Genomic DNA, 20,502 nt, shown 5'->3' with positions numbered 1-20,502 from the left:
ACGAGATCTGGACGTTCTCGGGTATAGAATTTTTCGGTATATTTACTATTGTAGCACCATCGACTATAATACAAGTACGACTGCAAATCAGTTTGGTTTGTCACGTGTAAAATATTAATACAGAAATATACGGTATTGAACTCAAAGCTACTCGAGGACTACCTGTTCTAACCGTCACTAATCTAGAAGTGATAGACTACAGGGAATGCAGCTAGTCAACACCATCCACCGCCAACTCTCGGGCGTCTCTTTTTACCAACGAAAGATGGGATTCACCATCACATCATAACGCTCCGCAGCTAAAAGGAGAGTATGCTCAGTGACGAGATTCGAACTCGCAACCCGCAACTCACGAGTCGGATGTCCTAACCGCCATGCCCTTGTAAGTTGAGAATGACTTGAATGTTACGTCATGTTATGTCGTATGACTGACCAATGAGCGTAAGAACAGATATTGATTTTCAAACTTTATTGCAGTATAAACTGTTTGTATTGTGTATATTCATGTATAATTTAAACTAACAACACTTTTCTATACTCAATTACAACGTGGTAACCTTGTAAATCGATATTTATTATTTTATAGCACCAAAATAACTCGGCTATATATAATAAAGAAACGCCGGATTTTCTGTATTGTTTTAATCTTAATACTGAATACCAATCTCAACAACTTATACAACAAACGATAGTTGTTCAGTAATTTTAGCTCCTTTTAATCTGGCGGGTTCATAAAACAACAAAATGTAGTTGCTACGACTTTCTTCGCGCGCCCCCGTGTAGCTCAGTGGCAATCGGAGGGCTACAAAAGTTAAAGTTTCTATACCCGAGGTTGGTAGAACGTAGATAGTTCATGAATAGCACTGATCGTAGCAACCAATAAATGACTTTTATTGTATTTTGCCTGAACGTTTCGTTCTGTTTTTAGAAAGCACAACAGCGGTTCACACAAGCTTATTTCTGGAGAGAAAAAAATATGTTTAAACCCCGTAACGAGAAATGGTTTACATATAAATAAACTTCACTTTGCATACTTCAAAACACAAAATAAAAATCTCTCAAAATGCCACGTATTGAAAGTGACGGACAACCAGATTGGTTAGTGTATCTACCCGAACTTGCGCGCTCCAGTTCTGATGTTCCGCTTGTGAAATGTGGGAGCATTCACTTCTTCAAGTCGGTGCATTCCTCGAAACACGTGTTCACGGCGTATGTTTGATTTATTGCATCGTTACGGGTGTACAATAAGTTATTTCCTGCCGCATACCGTGCGGCATGCTACAGAACTCTTTAAAGGAATCATAGCCACTTTCTCTCAGTAGGTAATGTTCTAACATAACTCACAAGAAGGAGCCAAAAATAATAACTAAAGGGGAAGGAAGCACGTGCGATCTAGCTGTGGTATCTTTTTATCTCTGTGTTACGTACAGCGCCGTTTCTGTCGTTTGTTTGTTTCGTTATTGTTGACTTCTAACGGGAGGTAGGTATGTAAATTATTCTAAAATAAGGAATAATAACCGCTCGTGTAGAACCGTTGCAAGCTTTTCAACGAAAACAAAAAAACTTCGTAAGGCAGAAAGTTTACAGCAGAATATTCTGTTCAGAGGTAACATAGAAAATGGAACTTTGCAAAAGAAATTAAGCTCGTAGATTCAGTCAGTAAAAAAGAGTGTGGGGTTGGGCGTGACCTACTTATTACCGACACCGAATTGTGAATCCAAGGGTTAACATTCTTTGACGCAGAATCACGCTCTGCACTTTGAGAACGTTGATGTGATGTTCAAATAAATACATTAATAGTATCTTTAAGACGCGGCTCGGCATGGCCAAGCGTGTTAAGGCGTGCGACTCGTAATCTGAGGGTCTTGTGTTCGCATCCCCGTCGCGCTAAACACGCTCGCCTTTTCAGCTGTTGGGGCGTTATAATGATTGGTCAATCCCACTATTCGTTGGTAAAAGAGTAGCCCAAGAGTTGGCGGTGGGTGGTGATGACTAGCTGCCTTCCCTCTAGTCTTACACTGCTAAATTAGGGACGGCTAGCACAGATAGCCCTCGTGTAGCTTTGTGCGAAATTCAAAAACAAACTAACTTTAAGACGCCGCCAGGAAACCTGGTGTCAGTTTCATCACACACGCATATTCACTCAAAATACAAATGGCAAGTAAGTTAGTGTTTCAAGGTAACCAATAATTAGTAGATAAACTAAATGATAGAAGGAAATAATAAATCTACTATTAACACAACCACAGTTATAACAAAATAGAGTTCTCAATCTCACACCATTCACTATTCGTTTAGAAGCAGCTGAAGTGTGGACCCTGGGTAATGTGGGATAGATGCCTTCTCTATAGTCCTGCAATTTAAAGATATATATATAAAACTAGTATAAATAGCTTATGTGTAACTTTACAGGGGCTTACGATCTAAATATATACTGGGATAATATGACACGTATCTTCTCATGAGTATAATCTCTCTGATCGTATCATGTCATGTATTTTGTCGTCAATATAAAAACTTTGATAGTATCATGTCACGTATTTTGTCATCAATATAAAAACTTTGATAGTATCATATCATGTATTTTGTCATCAATATAATCTCTCTCATAGTATCATATCATGTATTTTGTCATCAATATAATCTCTCTCACAGTGTCATGCCATGTCAGTGATGTAGAGAAAACCCACTTGTAGAGAAATATATATGTAAAAAACGGCTCGTTTGGGTTGAGAAGATATTTTACGTAGAGGAGCGAACAACGACACGCAACTGAACAAAATACTGCTAAAAATGAAAAAATCCAACACAATTTCACAAACACTTTATTCCTACCTACGTAAAACCGACTCACGCACACCACAAATATACGGCATCCCCAAACCTCATAAACCAGAAACCAGATTGTCCATTACGACCAATAATGTCCACATATGAATCGTTTAATTACAATCTTGGTAAATACATAGCATGAGCATTCTCCAAATATGTAATATCAGCCACCTCATTCACCAAAGACTCTTATAATTTCAAGTCTAATCTAAATCAACTTAATCATAAAGCCTTAATGGCCAGTTTCGATATTATATCCCTCTTTACAGAAGTTCCAACCGCTGAAGCCTGCAAGATAGCCTTAGAACTCTATATACGAGACCCTAACCCACCTATAGACATTCCCAGCAACCAATTAGCAACCCTCATAGAATTCACCACGATAAAGACAAACTTCATGTTCAACAACCAAAACTATATACAAACAAATGGCCTAAGCATGGGCAACCCAGTATCACCAGTTCTAGCCAATATTTTTATGACACAAGTTGAAACACAAGCAATTAACACAACATTACATCCACCACTATACTGGTACAGATATGTAGATGACACGGTTGCGGGATTCAGATCCACAGAACACACACTTAATTTTTTCAATCACATTAACTCTATACATCCCAACATTAACTTCACATGTGAACAGGAAGAAAGAAATCAAATACCATTTCCTAACCTCAAAATTACAAGAACCGACACACAAGTCGAGCGCCTTAACCACCTGGCCATACCGGGCTTTGATATAACAGATAATTGACTTCAAGGTTTTCGTATTGTCAAAATAATATAAATGTTATAACTATATACAATGTCTATATCCTTATAAGTAGATAGATATTTATAACTCATTGGCACAGCTCAAAACGAAATGAGGCACACAGTGCAAAAATAAGAAACTCTCCACAAGGTGGCGCCTTTCACATAATCATATTGAGCAGAGGCTGAAGTTTCCAATGTTGGCGGCGATGCAACCTTGGAACGCTTGGAAACTAGGCCTTTGTTTCAAACCCCATTCTGTCTCCTACAGCTTTGAAGCCCGTCTGTTTTTGGCACAGTCACAACACAAGCTGATTTGAGCCAAAAAAAAAAAAAATTGTAGAACAGCAAAACAAAAAAGAAAGGACTTTATGAGATAAATCGGGTCCAAATCTTCACATTTGTCTTCAAGACGTCTTTTGTTTGCTTCTCTTCAGAAATAGGGAATTTATAGAGCAGTTCATTTAGGGTAAATTCAAAAAACCGTAGTATATAAAACAACTTGTTTAATAGTCATTACATGCTTTAATATTTAATGGCTACTACGCCTAAAATAAGGCTAAGCGTGTAGTGCATAGAAAGTGTGCGCAGACTGTAAATCCGAACGTTCAAGGTTCGCGATCCGCTACTTCAAATATGCGTTACATCGTTGTAAGCTGTGGGTGCACTGCAAGAATGATGGCAAAGAAGTCAAGGTCAGACAGAGTCGCCTGACAGATGGCAGTGAATGACATTGACAGGCTACTTGACCTCTGATTTATCAGTTGAAGTTTGGGAACGACATAAAACAAAGATGATCATATCAACAAATGTTATTATAGAACTGGGAGGCAGATATTAAACAGGTGTTAAGTATTAACTTTTGCAATTACAAGCTCATAAGAAAGGATTGAGAAGTGCATTATATTAAAATTAGCTTGTATTTGTAAATCAATAAATCATAGCTGATGTAAACCCGCAGTGTAACGACATGCATTAGAAGTAATTTTGGCATTGAGTCTGTAGAAAGTATGACGTCATCGAAAATTGATCTCTTTTGGAAGAGGTAATGTTATAGCCTTATCTGACACAAATCTCTTTTGGAAGGGGTATGTTGCAGCCCTATCCAACACAAAATATTATTACACTCAGATATGTTCGTGTTGAGGATTTAGAATTTCCAAAATGAGGACATCCCTTCTATAAAATGCCATTGGAATGCGAAGGAATATGAATGAAGATGGGGTACCAAGACTATTCAGAAAAATACGTTTAACACGTCGTAGCCCAGAAGTGGTAAGTAAAGTGCGGTGCTTTACAACAGATATAAATATCTGAGCATAGACATCAGTGATAAAAGCCATTCACATGTCTTAGCCAACACTAAGTAATCAACACAACCAAGATGGATCTCTGTCTGTAAATGGAGCAAATAGAGTATAAATTAATACGGATAAAGCTTTGATTCATAACTCCCATTCAGCTGTTGTTACCTCAAACAGCCGAAGAATAAAAGAAGTAATAATATTTTAAATCCATGAGAAGACTTGCCGGTCAATCCAATGGAAGCAGTAACTACGGATACTTGTGCGAAAAGGATTGTTGAAAAGAGTGCTGGGAAACAGTCGTTCTTCTACAATAGATGGATTATGAAAACAAAAATGAAGCAGGAGTGGTGTGCTTTGAACATGTTAAACTTATGACGAAATAATTTTCAACGAAACTACTCTCTAATATTGTCAAACTACATAAATATCAGATAAAGCGTGATCTGACGTAGTGACCGGGATCATAACGACGTGGTGGGCTCCTACATTGTTATATTATAACATACTCAATACCCTGTAGACTAGCATCGTTTAAATATTCTTGCAACAGGCAGTAGATAAATCAAAACTTTAAATCTCATACGTATATAATGAACGTTGTAGAAATACCTCAAACATAGTGTTGGTGGTAAATATTAGCACGTTTCTTACATTAACGTCAAAATTTAAACGATCGAAGATAAAATCTCCAGAAACTAATAACTGTTTTTTTAATGTGGATGAAACGTGTATCTAGTTTTAGACTTCTAAAACCCAAAGTTTGATCCACTGAAGATCATTCTTTAACATACGTTTATTCCGTCACTCGCCACCTCCCACCAAACACATTTTAACTAGCTTCAAAATAAAACAGGCCCTGCATGACGTGCTGGGTTAAGGCGTTCGACTCATAATTTGAGGGTCGTGTGTTTGAATCCCCGTCGCACCAAACATGCTCGCCCTTTCAGATGTGGGGACGTTATAATGTGACGGTCAATCCTACTATTCGTTAGTAAAGGAGTAGCCCAAGAGTTGACGATTGGTGGTGATGACAAGCTGCCTTCCCTCTAGCTTACACTGCTAAATTAGGAACGGCTAGCGCAGATAGCCCTCGTGTAGGTTTGCACTAACTTCCAAAAGAAAAATAAAAAAGTATGACGTTTCTAACGAAAATTTAAAAAATGAACAAAACCTGTAAACCGACAAGCAGGAAGGTGACAATAAATTCACAATGAGCAAGTTGAATATTTTGGACAAAAGCTACAGAAGGAACATTCTGCTGCGGCTATCGAACCTCGAATTCTCGGGTTTAAAAGTCCCGGTGTACAAAGTTTAATGCGTTATAAAAGTGAGCATATAATGAGAACCAGTTAACGTGGAAATTTATACAGAACAACGTAAACCAAACTTAACGCAAAAATCATGAATGCATTCGTTACTAAGTTTTCGTACACTCAAAAGCCCTTCTCAGATTGTTTCATATTATAAACTTACAGACGGACGGTCATGACTGCAGCTGAACAAGTTACTCCTTGTAACAGCAAAATGTAGGTACCAACTAAAATGGCAGACTGAAAACTTGCCAAAGAAGATATGAGTTAGAAAAATGCCTATGCCAGTTCAGTGTCAAACTTTCTGTCTACATTAAATGTTTCAATTTCTTTTCATTCTTGTTCTCGGGTACAATAACTCTATCTTTCAAACTCGTTTTGTTCTCAAATTTTCTCATAATTATTATCTTACTTTTCTTACTGGTTTTTATTTTAAATTTATCTTTTTTCATTTATTATTCCCGAGATAATATAATAGTTGTTTTGCTCTAACGTATGATCTTATCTTGGAGAGAATATATATTGTTAAAACATACGCGTGATCAAGATTCACTTAGAGAGAATATATATATTGTTAAAACATACGCATGATCAAGATTCACTTAGAGAGAACATATATTGTTAAAACATACGCGTGATCAAAATTCACTTAGAGAGAATATATATTGTTAAAACATACGCATGATCAAGATTCACTTAGAGAGAATATATATTGTTAAAACATACGCATGATCAAGATTCACTTAGAAAGAATATATATTGTTAAAACATACGCATGATCAAGATTCACTTAGAGAGAATATATATTGTTAAAACATACGCATGATCAAGATTCACTTTGAGAGAATATACATTGTTAAAACATACGCGTGATCAAGATTCACTTAGAGAGAATATATATATTGTTAAAACATACGCATGATCAAGATTCACTTAGAGAGAACATATATTGTTAAAACATACGTGTGATCAAAATTCACTTAGAGAGAATATATATTGTTAAAACATACGCATGATCAAGATTCACTTAGAGAGAATATATATTGTTAAAACATACGCATGATCAAGAATCACTTAGAGAGAATATATATTGTTAAAACATACGCATGATCAAGATTCACTTAGAGAGAATATATATTGTTAAAACATACGCATGATCAAGATTCACTTAGAGAGAATATATAATGTTAAAACATACGCATGATCAAGATTCACTTAGAGAGAATATATATTGTTAAAACATACGCATGATCAAGATTCACTTAAAGAGAATATATATTGTTGAAACATACGCCGCCATGGTATTTTTCACTTAAAACACAGATTTAATTTATTAATTAAATTATTCAATTTGTTTTTTCACTCTTTACTTTATTATGTTCTGGTGGGACATATAAAAAATTGAGTTTTGATCCCCGTGATGAGCAGCTCCCAGATAGCCCGTCGTATAGCTCTGTGCTTAACAAGAGACAAACATTTCGTTGTTTATAGTTTTACCAACTTACGACCTTTCTCATGTCGTCTTGTGTCACTGTGGCAAGTTTGGTGCAAATTGATCAAGAAATATTGAAACATATATGAAACATATACACGCACAAATTGACGTTTATTTATATAGATTTTGACAATTAACCAAAGACGTTGTAAGACTAAATACATTTCTCGATATTGGTTAACTTACTTCCCAATAATTTTTCGTGTGAAACATCAATAAAGTTTTAATAATAAACCTAATTTCTTGGTTAATTTAGTACAGTTGATATATCTACTTCATTAGGTTTTCCAGGAACTGCTCAAGTCGCAGTGTTTGTTTGGATAATTTTGATTCATTTGTTAGAAGTATTGTAGGATGCGCAACTCAAAATAGTAACCACTGTAACAGGAGGTTTGACAGGGAAAGGATTACAGAGTTAATCTGATTCTGACTTGACTTAACAGTGAAAGAGGTTGGATACCAGTTTCAAAAGTAAGCGAAACGCTATTAGTTACTTAACCAGAACGAAATGTTTAAACAACACAAACAATATAGATATATACCAAATACAAGTATGATGTTGATTCAGACAATCAAACAATACAAGTGTGTACCAAATAAAGATATGATGGTAGAAAATCACACAATATAGATATATACCAAATACAAATATGATGTTGATTCAGACAATCAAACAATACAAGTGTGTACCAAATAAAGACATGATGGTAGAAAATCACACAATATAGATATATACCAAATACAAGTATGATGTTGATTCAGACAATCAAACAATACAAGTGTGTACCAAATAAAGATATGATGGTAGAAAATCACACAATATAGATATATACCAAATACAAGTATGATGTTGATTCAGACAATCAAACAATACAAGTGTGTACCAAATAAGGATATGATGATAGAAAATCACACAATATAGATATATACCAAATACAAGTATGATGTTGATTCAGACAATCAAACAATACAAGTGTGTACCAAATAAAGATATGATGGTAGAAAATCACACAATATAGATATATACCAAATACAAATATGATGTTGATTCAGACAATCAAACAATACAAGTGTGTACCAAATAAAGACATGATGGTAGAAAATCACACAATATAGATATATACCAAATACAAGTATGATGTTGATTCAGACAATCAAACAATACAAGTGTGTACCAAATAAAGATATGATGGTAGAAAATCACACAATATAGATATATACCAAATACAAGAATGATGTTGATTCAGACAATCAAACAATACAAGTGTGTACCAAATAAGGATATGATGATAGAAAATCACACAATATAGATATATACCAAATACAAGTATGATGTTGATTCAGACAATCAAACAATACAAGTGTGTACCAAATAAAGATATGATGGTAGAGAATCAAACAATATAGATATATACCAAATACAAGTATGATGTTGATTCAGACAATCAAACAGTACAAGTGTGTACCAAATAAAGATATGATGGTAGAGAATCACACAATATAGATATATACCAAATACAAGTATGATGTTGATTCAGACAATCAAACAGTACAAGTGTGTACCAAATAAAGATATGATGATAGAGAATCACACAATATAGATATATACCAAATACAAGTATGATGTTGATTCAGACAATCAAACAATACAAGTGTGTACCAAATAAAGATATGATGGTAGAGAATCACACAATATAGATATATACCAAATACAAGTATGATGTTGATTCAGACAATCAAACAATACAAGTGTGTACCAAATAAAGATATGATGGTAGAGAATCAAACAATATAGATATATACCAAATACAAGTATGATGTTGATTCAGACAATCAAACAGTACAAGTGTGTACCAAATAAAGATATGATGGTAGAGAATCACACAATATAGATATATACCAAATACAAGTATGATGTTGATTCAAACAATCAAACAATACAAGTGTATACCAAATAAAGATATGATGGTAGAGAATCACACAATATAGATATATACCAAATACAAATATGATGTTGATTCAGATAATCAAACAATACAAGTGTGTACCAAATAAAGATATGATGGTAGAGAATCACACAACATAGATATATACCAAATACAAGTATGATGTTGATTCAGACAATCAAACAATACAAGTGTGTACCAAATAAAGACATGATGGCAGAGAATCACACAATATAGATATATACCAAATACAAGTATGATGTTGATTCAGACAATCAAACAATACAAGTGTGTACCAAATAAAGATATGATGGTAGAAAATCACACAATATAGATATATACCAAATACAAGTATGATGTTGATTCAGACAATCAAACAATACAAGTGTGTACCAAATAAAGATATGATGATAGAAAATCACACAATATAGATATATACCAAATACAAGTGTGATGTTGATTCAAACAATCAAACAATACAAGTGTGTACCAAATAAAGATATGATGGTAGAGAATCACACAATATAGATATATACCAAATACAAGTATGATGTTGATTCAGACAATCAAACAATACAAGTGTGTACCAAATAAAGATATGACGGTAGAAAATCACACAATATAGATATATACCAAATACAAGTGTGATGTTGATTCAGACAATCAAACAATACAAGTGTGTACCAAATAAAGATATGATGGTAGAGAATCACACAAGATAGATATATACCAAATACAAGTATGATGTTGATTCAGACAATCAAACAATACAAGTGTGTACCAAATAAAGATATGATGGTAGAAAATCAAACAATATAGATATATACCAAATACAAGTATGATGTTGATTCAGACAATCAAACAGTACAAGTGTGTACCAAATAAAGATATGATGGTAGAGAATCACACAATATAGATATATACCAAATACAAGTATGATGTTGATTCAGACAATCAAACAATACAAGTGTGTACCAAATAAAGACATGATGGTAGAAAATCAAACAATATAGATATATACCAAATACAAGTATGATGTTGATTCAAACAATCAAACAATACAAGTGTGTACCAAATAAAGATATGATGGTAGAAAATCACACAATATAGATATATACCAAATACAAGTGTGATGTTGATTCAGACAATCAAACAATACAAGTGTGTACCAAATAAAGATATGATGGTAGAGAATCACACAAGATAGATATATACCAAATACAAGTATGATGTTGATTCAGACAATCAAACAATACAAGTGTGTACCAAATAAAGATATGATGGTAGAAAATCAAACAATATAGATATATACCAAATACAAGTATGATGTTGATTCAGACAATCAAACAATACAAGTGTGTACCAAATAAAGATATGATGGTAGAGAATCACACAATATAGATATATACCAAATACAAGTATGATGTTGATTCAGACAATCAAACAATACAAGTGTGTACCAAATAAAGATATGATGATAGAAAATCACACAATATAGATATATACCAAATACAAGTGTGATGTTGATTCAAACAATCAAACAATACAAGTGTGTACCAAATAAAGATATGATGGTAGAGAATCACACAATATAGATATATACCAAATACAAGTATGATGTTGATTCAGACAATCAAACAATACAAGTGTGTACCAAATAAAGATATGATGGTAGAAAATCACACAATATAGATATATACCAAATACAAGTGTGATGTTGATTCAGACAATCAAACAATACAAGTGTGTACCAAATAAAGATATGATGGTAGAGAATCACACAAGATAGATATATACCAAATACAAGTATGATGTTGATTCAAACAATCAAACAATACAAGTGTGTACCAAATAAAGATATGATGGTAGAGAATCACACAATATAGATATATACCAAATACACGTATGATGTTGATTCAGACAATCAAACAATACAAGTGTGTACCAAATAAAGATATGACGGTAGAAAATCACACAATATAGATATATACCAAATATAAGTGTGATGTTGATTCAGACAATCAAACAATACAAGTGTGTACCAAATAAAGATATGATGGTAGAGAATCACACAAGATAGATATATACCAAATACAAGTATGATGTTGATTCAGACAATCAAACAATACAAGTGTGTACCAAATAAAGATATGATGGTAGAAAATCAAACAATATAGATATATACCAAATACAAGTATGATGTTGATTCAAACAATCAAACAGTATATTGGATCACTCTTCCATTTGCGCTCTCTAAGAGATCTTATATGGTCATTTTAACGAAAAATTGGAACGACAGTATCTTCAGGTACTTTTAGACTTTAACACTACTTACTAAAATAGAACATATTATTACAAGTCTGAATAAATTATCCAGGGATTCTACCCTTTAGAAAGTACCAGAAATACAAAGTGGACAATGACCAGTGAAGAAACAAAGTCAAAGCACTTCGGAGTCAGCCATCTGTACTCTGTATGTTAATATTTGTGACAAGAGTTGTATGAATTCGATTACTTTGAAAATTTTGATAAACTAAAACACGGTATAAACTATTTCACTTGTTTGTTGTAGTAATCTATGTTCACAACATTTATATGTACAGAACATGTGAAGCAACTGACTACATTTGGTTATATTTATATCTGAAACAATCGGAAACATTATTTGGTTGTTAGATTAAAACATTTCTTGACTCTGATTGAATTTTTAAAAATTGAAAAAAAAACTCTTTGACTCTAATTATACTTTAAAAATTGAAAACATTATTTGGCGATAATTAGATATTGAATACTTGAAAACATTATCCTATTCTAATTAATAGAGAAACAACTGAAACCATTTGGTTATAATCAAAGTTGAATTAGTTGAAATCAGTATTTGGTTATGATTCAAGTTAGATCAAATGAAAACAGTGTTTGGTTATAATTAGATATGAATCAGTTGAAACACACTTTGATTCCAGGTACATCATAAAGAATTAAAACGTTATTTGTTTGTGGTAACTTTGAAACAATCGACATCACTTAGTTTGTATTAGATCTAAAAGAACTGAACATATTTGGTTCTCGTTAGATCTCAAACAAGTAGGAAATCATTATAATTTAAAACATTATATAAAGCTTAATGTTTTTTTCTTTAGATTCGCCTTGAGGGGTAGAAATCCCCCAAAACTGGTATAACTCCATGATAAATAGTGAATCGAATTATAGATTAGGCCTCACATTTATTTTTAGCATTGTATGGTTATGAGTTACATAATTTAATTTTGTTCGTATTGGCCGACTATTCACTAAAGTTAAACATATCTTCGATATTTCTGAAACTAATAAAAGTCAATATTCTTATTATATAAAATGATCTGGTTCGTTTCTAATTATACATAAAGCTATTCGAGGGCTATCTGCGCTCGCCGTCCCTAATTCAGAGGGAAAGTTGCTAGTTATCACCACCCACCGCCAACTGTTGGGTTCCTCTTTTACTAACGAATAATGGAACTGACCATTATATTATAACTCTCTCAAGACTGAATGGGTAAGCATGTTCAGTAACTGAGATTCGAACCTGAGACCCTAGATTATAAGTTCAGCGCCCCTAATCACCAGGCCTAAATTATTATGACTATCCAGTCGTTAACCTAGGCTTAACCAACTCTAACAACATAGTGGTGACTGAAACAACTCTTTAAATGTAAGTTCAACAATCTTTTATCTCGATTCAGTATTTTATCCTCCAACGAGATTATAAATATTCAAATAATCAGTGTGTTTGTTGTTTTCTTTTTGAATTAGAAATGAAATGTTATATAATTTGCCACCTTATGCGCATGCACTTTCCTATGACTCAGTGACATACTTCAGGACTTATAATGTTAAAATTCAGGGTTCGATATCCGCGTTAAGTACAGGGAAGGTAGTGGTCCACAGTTTTAAACAACTGCCCAGAGAAAAGCAACCCAGCGCTCGTCGCTATAATAGCTTCATCTTGCTCTTTCAACTGACTGTCACTTTTATAACGCAGCCATTGTTCAACGTGCAGAGCGTGCTCATGAACATCACTATAGAATAACAGATCTTTCTTCCTCAGATATAATACTATGGTATTCATTTTGGTTCTGTTCATTTCTGAAGTTAAGTTTTTATTTCTAATGATTAAAGTTACAAATGTAATGAGCATGCTAAGGAAACTAGTGTTTTACATTAAAAATTACGTAGTAGCTTTGATGGACTTCAGAGATTTACAACGTAAACCTGATAATTTATATTCATTTTGTTTGTTTCCTACTTTTTTTTTTTTTACGTGTTGGTCTCGTGGATATTTGAACCACTAAAATTTAATGTTTAACTGCGGTATAACGGATTACAGAATGGCTCTGAGTTTGTTTGTTTTCAAGTACAACTTTTTAGTTTATAACTCCATCTTTTATTGACCAATTAAAGATCTAATTACAGTTTTGGACTTAGGAGGTCAAATCCTTTCGATTGATGTAGTTGACCATGCCCAAAATATCATAAATTAATTTACTATAATTCTGCCTTAAAATATCAGATCATCCCACAAGTGATGTCCGAAAATTTAATACAAAAAGTGCATCACAATTTCTGTCTTTGTAGAAGGTTTTAATGACTAAAATATGTAGTAGGACGTGTATAAAAGTGTTCAGACAAATAAAAGAAACTAACCCAACTCCACTTTTCAGATCATTAATCAAATAAACCCTTGTGAAGATGGATGTGTTTGAGGAATACATCAGGCATGTAATGTTTTATGAGTTTAAAAAACACAACAGTGCAGCAGAAACCACACGAAACATTCAAAGTGTTTATGGTGCGGAGTTTCTCAATGAAAGAAAATGTCGAATGTGGTTTCAGAAGTTCAGATCAGGTGACTACAGTTTAAGTGATGCGCCACGTTCAGGTCATCCTGTTGAGTTTAATGATAACTTGCTGCTGGCTGTACTTGATGAAGATGGTATTGTAACAGCTGAAGAACTAGCACAGAAGCTCAATTCAACCCATTTAACAGTTCACCGTCATCTCTCACAGCTTGGAAAGGTGTTAAAACTTGGAAAATGGGTCCCCCATGATTTGACAGAAGCCAAACTTAGAGCAAGAGTGGACATTCGCAATTTTCTGCACTCTCGTGAACGTAACTCACCTTTTGGGACAGGTTGGTGACTGAAGATGAAAAATGGATATATTATAAAAATATTAAGCGCCGCAGACAATGGCTCAGTGCAGTTAAACTGGCTAAAGCCCAGCCCAAAATGGCTCTCCACCCTGAAAAAGTCTTGTTAAGCGTTTGGTGAGATATTGTTGGTGTGATCCACTTTGAGTTGCTGCTACTCAATGTAACGATTACATCAGACTTCTATTGTCAACAGTTAGAGCGTTTGAATGTTGTATTGAGAGAAAAGAGGCCTGCTTTAACCAGTCATAAAGGTGTTGTGTTACACCAGGATAATGTATACAGCAAGGATCACATCTGTAAAGATTAAAGAGACTGGGAAAAACTTCCACATCTTCCTTATTCTCCAGACCTTGTCCCATCTAATTATCATCTATTCCAAAGTTTGCAGAATTATCTTGATGGGAAAGAGCTTGGAACACATGAAGACATGAAAACTACCCTCTCTACATTCTTTTCCTCCAAATCCCAAGAAATTTATAGAAGTGCCATTCAGTAGCTTGTGAATCGTTGTAGGAAGTAGTTAATAATAATAGAACATACATCATTGATTAAATAACATTAAAAGCGTTTGAAATCCTTTCTCTTTTTCTGAACCTAAAATCGGACATTATTTAAAAATGACCTGATAATTTCAATTTGAGAGTAGGCTAATAGAAATCCTTAAGAGAATTGTTTGTTTTGTTACTAAGCACAAAGGTATACAAAGGGCTATCTGTGCTCTGCCCACCAGGGGTATGGAAACCCGATTCTTAGCAGTATATATCCGCAAACATATCACTGTGCTATTGCGGAGCTCCTTATGAGTAATATAATCAAATCGAGTATTCATACGCCTCAAACGTACTATTGCTGGTGCACAAAAATATAGTTAATAAAAATTAGTTTACTCTAATCCTGCCTTAAAGAATTTCAAGTGCCGCGGCTATTGAGAGTTCTTTGTTATTAGATATTGGTCTCAAGGACACATTTGAACCACCAAAACGGGGACAGTAGAGGTAAAACGGTCTGTTAAATACTTGTTTTATTCTTATTTTGGCTCAAACTAAACTAATTACAATGGTGTGCTAAAGTAAGAATACATTTTTTCCAATATTATTTGTTTTGAATTTTCGCGAAAAGCTACACGAGGGCTATCTACACTATCCGTCACTAATTTAGCAGTGTAATATTAGAGAGAAGGCAGCTAATCATCACCATCCACCGCCAGCTCTTGGGCTACTCTTTTACCAACGAATAGTGAGATTTACCGTAAAATTATAACGCCCCCACGGCCGAAAGAGCGAGCATGTTTGGTGTGACGGGAATTCGAACCCGCGACCCTCGGATTACGAGTCGAATGCCTTAGCCACCTGGCTATGCCGGACCTTTTCCAATATTAAGTCACTCAGTTTTTGTAGTTTTGACTTTCTTGTTTAAGTACTTAGCACCAAAACCTTTATGACTGCAGCTAGCTATGTTACGTATACAGCGTTCTTTATTTGATTTTTAAAATAAAAATAAAAAAAACATTTTGTTATATTTGTTAGAATAACAATTATTATGGTGTGAATTCTTTGCTGTCAAAATGGGGTTATAGCCAATTATCAAAAAATAACAATATTACACCTTTGAAACCCTATTTTTTCATTCCCTTCTTTAAGGTGTTGCTCAAAAAAGGAGAACATAACATCTGAGCCACATAATAAATGTTGTAAGAAATGACTTATACAAGTAGCGTTCCTATAACCACTTTGTTTCTTGTATTCTAGCTGAACTAATGAGTTCTGGATTAAAGCAAAGCGCGTCGTCGGCATGGATAAGGCGGACATGGTATGCCTACAATATTATTATATATTCTTTTCTTGGCAAAACCATAAAGGAACTTAAAAAAAATGAATATAGATTTTAAAGTACAATAAATCTGAGATTATAGTCTTGTGATAAATACAAATTAATGGTATTCTAAATGTTTTATGTTTGTAGGATTTAAAATAATGAATGATTCCAACCAACCTACAAACTTGCAAATCTTCAGTAATTATTTAACTGTTCCAATAATTATCAACTGTTTCAAAACAAGCTATAAACTTGCAAATCTTTAGTAATTATTTAACTATTACAATAATTTCTATATTTTAAATCTTTATAAACAGCGGTAAGTCTTCAGTTTAAATCAAGAGACACAATAAATAATCCGATGCGGCTTTGCTATAAGAAAGCACACACAAATACACACACACGAATGAGTTTTCGGTTTTGAAAACAGTTTCTTCAAAAACGTCTCTTAGAAATTTGTGTATTATACTCGTCATTGTTCTCTCTGTAAGAACGATATTTGTTTGATATGGTTTATATAGAGTAAAACATATGATACATTAAACTATACATATCGACCTTTAACCTTCCTTTTACAACAACATAAATTGAGGACAGACTTTCCCCCACTCACACATTACTGATTCACCTGGGTCGAACACGTCTCTTTTTTGTGTATTAAATATAACAGTCGAAAACAAAAGCAGCTTGTAATCCTTTGTGAAAAGGCGAAAAATAACTTTTGAAATGTCGTGATTAGTTTTCGCACAAAATTGTCTGATTTTTAACTTTTTTTTTATGATGATGCAGTGACGTCAATTTTAAGCACTCGCGTTCCAAAAGGATGAGGTAAAAAAAGCTAAAGATTTTAAGATACTCTACGTTTAAATAAAGAACAAAAAAAAATATTTTCATGTCAAGTTGTTTGTCTCTTCTTATGTTCTCTCGAAAGCCGGTAGGGATCGGCCTGCTTCTGTAATGGTGGATGGACCAAATTCACCTACGTCGACAGCTATTTTAGTTATCGTTCACAATGGAAACCTTAGGTGACGAACATTGTTAAGCGACATCTAGCCGTGAGTTTCGTAGTTACACAAATATTACTTTTAACACATAAATTAACTTAAGGAATAAAAATACTGTAGTTGTATTAAGGTCCAAGTGATGACGATAAACGAATAATAATTATTTACTCTGAAAAAAAAATTAATGGCCGTTCTCTAAATATGCATACAGAGCTAACTATTTATTCACAAGAGGGCGCAACAATAAATAAAAAAGCCATTTATTCTCCCTAATTATCTCACACGACAGTGTCTATCGTGCCAGGACTGTTGCGGTCTACAGCTCGTGGCAATGCTGAGAATCACGAAGGACTGTTTTGAATAAGTTGGTTTAAATAAGTTCACAAAAAACGTAAGTGCAGGGATTAGAGCGGGGATCACGGGCTAATACAACGTGCTTTGAGAAAGGATATAAAACGGTAAGTGTTTATTTGGTAAGTGGCACGAATACTGGTATGAAAATGTGAAAAGTCTTACATATATATATATATATATTCTGTGTTAGTAATCCAAGCTAATTAAACACGATTTATACACAAAAACAATAAAGAAACATAGTAGTTTGAAAGTATAATATTTAATAATGGAAGAATACAAACAAGTTCATTTCTATTTTTAGGTCTTTTGTTTAAACTTTATTTACGGTAACGTACGTTCCAGTTAATCCATTAATAATAGCATGGTGTTGTCTGTATTACTACAAAATCACAAAGTCCAAGATCTCCCCTTCTTACACTTTCTGCCATAAGTTTTATTTTTTAGAGCTTTAGTTGGTGCCGACAGCAAACGAGAAAAGTTCACAATAATTGATTTGCAACGTGAAGGGTTCCTGCGCTAGCCGTCAGGTAATTTAGCGGTGATAAACTAAAGAGAAGACAACTACTCAACTTCGCCTACCGTCAACTCTTGGTCTACTCTTTTACCAACGAATAGCGGAAAGCTGCGCGAAGGCTATCTGTGCTAGCCGTCCCTAATTTAGCAGTGTAAGACTAGAGGGAAGGCAGCTAGTCATCACCACCCACCGCCAACTCTTGGGCTACTCTTTTACCAATGAATAGCGAGACTGACCTCATAATGCCCCCACGACAGATAGGGCGAGCATGTTTGTGTGAAGGGATTCGAACCCGTGACCCTCAGATTACAAGTCGAGCGCCGTAACCACCTGGCCATGTTAAGCCCCTGTAAAGGCGAGCATGTTCGGCACGGAGACTTGAACTCATGACTTACAAGTTGCGAGTGGAATGCCCTAATGTCCAGGCTCTATTCACAATAATGACCTTTCTAGCTGTAGGCATTGCGCTAACGTAGGGGTCATAAAGACTCACTGACAGGGATTTTATTTTCCATGTAAATTCCAGTCACATTAATCTGTTATGTGGTCATTCGCCAATCAAGTGATGCGTTTATTTCCATCCATATCCTGTGTGGATCCTTTTTCCAGTTCAGTATCCAGCTCTACGTAGCTCTTATATTTAGCGATATTTTTTTTCCTTTATAATTGTTTACTTTTTTATAAGATACCGCACGTGGATTACCAGGTGACAGAGTGTATTCTAAAGCTTTATCAATTGCACGTAAAATAATAATAAAATACATTGTCAATGATCGTAGAGATTGTTTTGTTCTATCAAATGATAATAAAATTATAGTTACTGCTAGAACCAGATAGTTGCTTGATTTGTTGAAGAAACGTGATAAACGAGAATATGAAATCTCGGTTTTAATTAGTCATCGGTTTTCGACTTTGGGACATTTTAAATAGCTGAAAAGCGGCAAAGGCACCAGTGATAGAGCAACCATACCTGGTAGCTTTTCATAACTGGCTTTTGGTGCCCCCTATTGAAAAATATACAGACGAGTTGTTTATTGCTTTAATTCGGGAGTCCGTGTCATTATTACACAGCGAGTGCAAGTGCACTCTCCCCTAACAATGTTGTAAGTATAGAGATATGTTTTTGTCTCTGTTGGATTTCGCGCAAAGCTACTCGAAGGCTATCTGCGCTAGCCGTCCCTAATTTAGCAGTGTAAGACTAGAGAGACCACCCACCGCCAACTCTTGGAATACTCTTTATAACGCTACCACGGCTGAAAGGGCGAGCATGTTCGGTGCGACCGGGATTCGAACCCGCGACCCTCGGATTACGAGTCGAACGCCTTAACACGCTTGGCCATGCCGGGCCGTGTTCTTGTCTTTTACTTCTAAAAAACTATTTATTGTATCCGCGAGAACATTCCTTTATTCGCCTATATGGGCTGAATACAGCAAGTATTGCCGGAAACGTAGCTTTCTGTTTTTATCAATCGAAGCAACTGATACGTTTGTTTGGTCAACGCTATTCGTCTCATAATTTAGTAGTGTAAAACTAGAGGAAAGGCAGTTATTCGTCACCACCAACAGCCAACTCTTGGGCTACTCTTTTTACCAACAAATAATGGGATTGACCGTAACTTTATAACGCCCCACAGTTGAAAGGAAAGCATATTTAGTGGGACGGGGATTTGATCCCGCAATCACAAGATGACGATTCGAGCGACCTAACCACCTGGCCATTTCACCCAAGTGACTAGAGCTGAAGATGAAAAATAATCACAGATTCGTGGCTTTCAATTACCAGTACATGACGCGATTTCTTTTCCTCAAACTGTGAATGTTAAATATATTTTATAGTAGTACATATCTTCTCTTCTTTTGCCGGATCCCCCGATGGGCCAGCGATTTGCTTACTTAAAACTGTAAAATCTGATATTCGATTCCCTATGATAAAACACAGCAGATAGCCTAATGTGGCTTTACTCTAAGCTCCCCCCCC

General features: G+C 34.6%; 1 protein-coding gene and 1 long non-coding RNA gene across 3 annotated transcripts in view; both read left to right on the top strand.

The window, feature by feature from the left end:
* Positions 1 to 299: 299 nt before the first annotated feature.
* Positions 300 to 17,696, top strand: LOC143256234 (uncharacterized). Its single transcript, XR_013031215.1, has 3 exons — positions 300 to 382; positions 16,583 to 16,643; positions 17,581 to 17,696. It is a non-coding gene; the product is annotated as an uncharacterized LOC143256234 (long non-coding RNA).
* Positions 17,697 to 17,928: 232 nt separating this feature from the next.
* LOC143256233 (calcium-transporting ATPase sarcoplasmic/endoplasmic reticulum type-like) overlaps positions 17,929 to 20,502 on the top strand; it is a 60,279-nt gene continuing 57,705 nt past the window's right edge. For both annotated transcript variants that reach the window (XM_076513155.1, XM_076513153.1), the window contains exon 1: positions 17,929 to 18,111. The gene's annotated coding sequence lies outside the window, so the exon portion shown is untranslated. The remainder of the gene's footprint in view (positions 18,112 to 20,502) is intronic.

Source organism: Tachypleus tridentatus, chromosome 7, assembly GCF_004210375.1.
Source record: "Tachypleus tridentatus isolate NWPU-2018 chromosome 7, ASM421037v1, whole genome shotgun sequence".
Lineage (NCBI taxonomy): Eukaryota > Metazoa > Arthropoda > Merostomata > Xiphosura > Limulidae > Tachypleus > Tachypleus tridentatus.
This window is presented reverse-complemented; position numbering and strand designations above follow the sequence as displayed.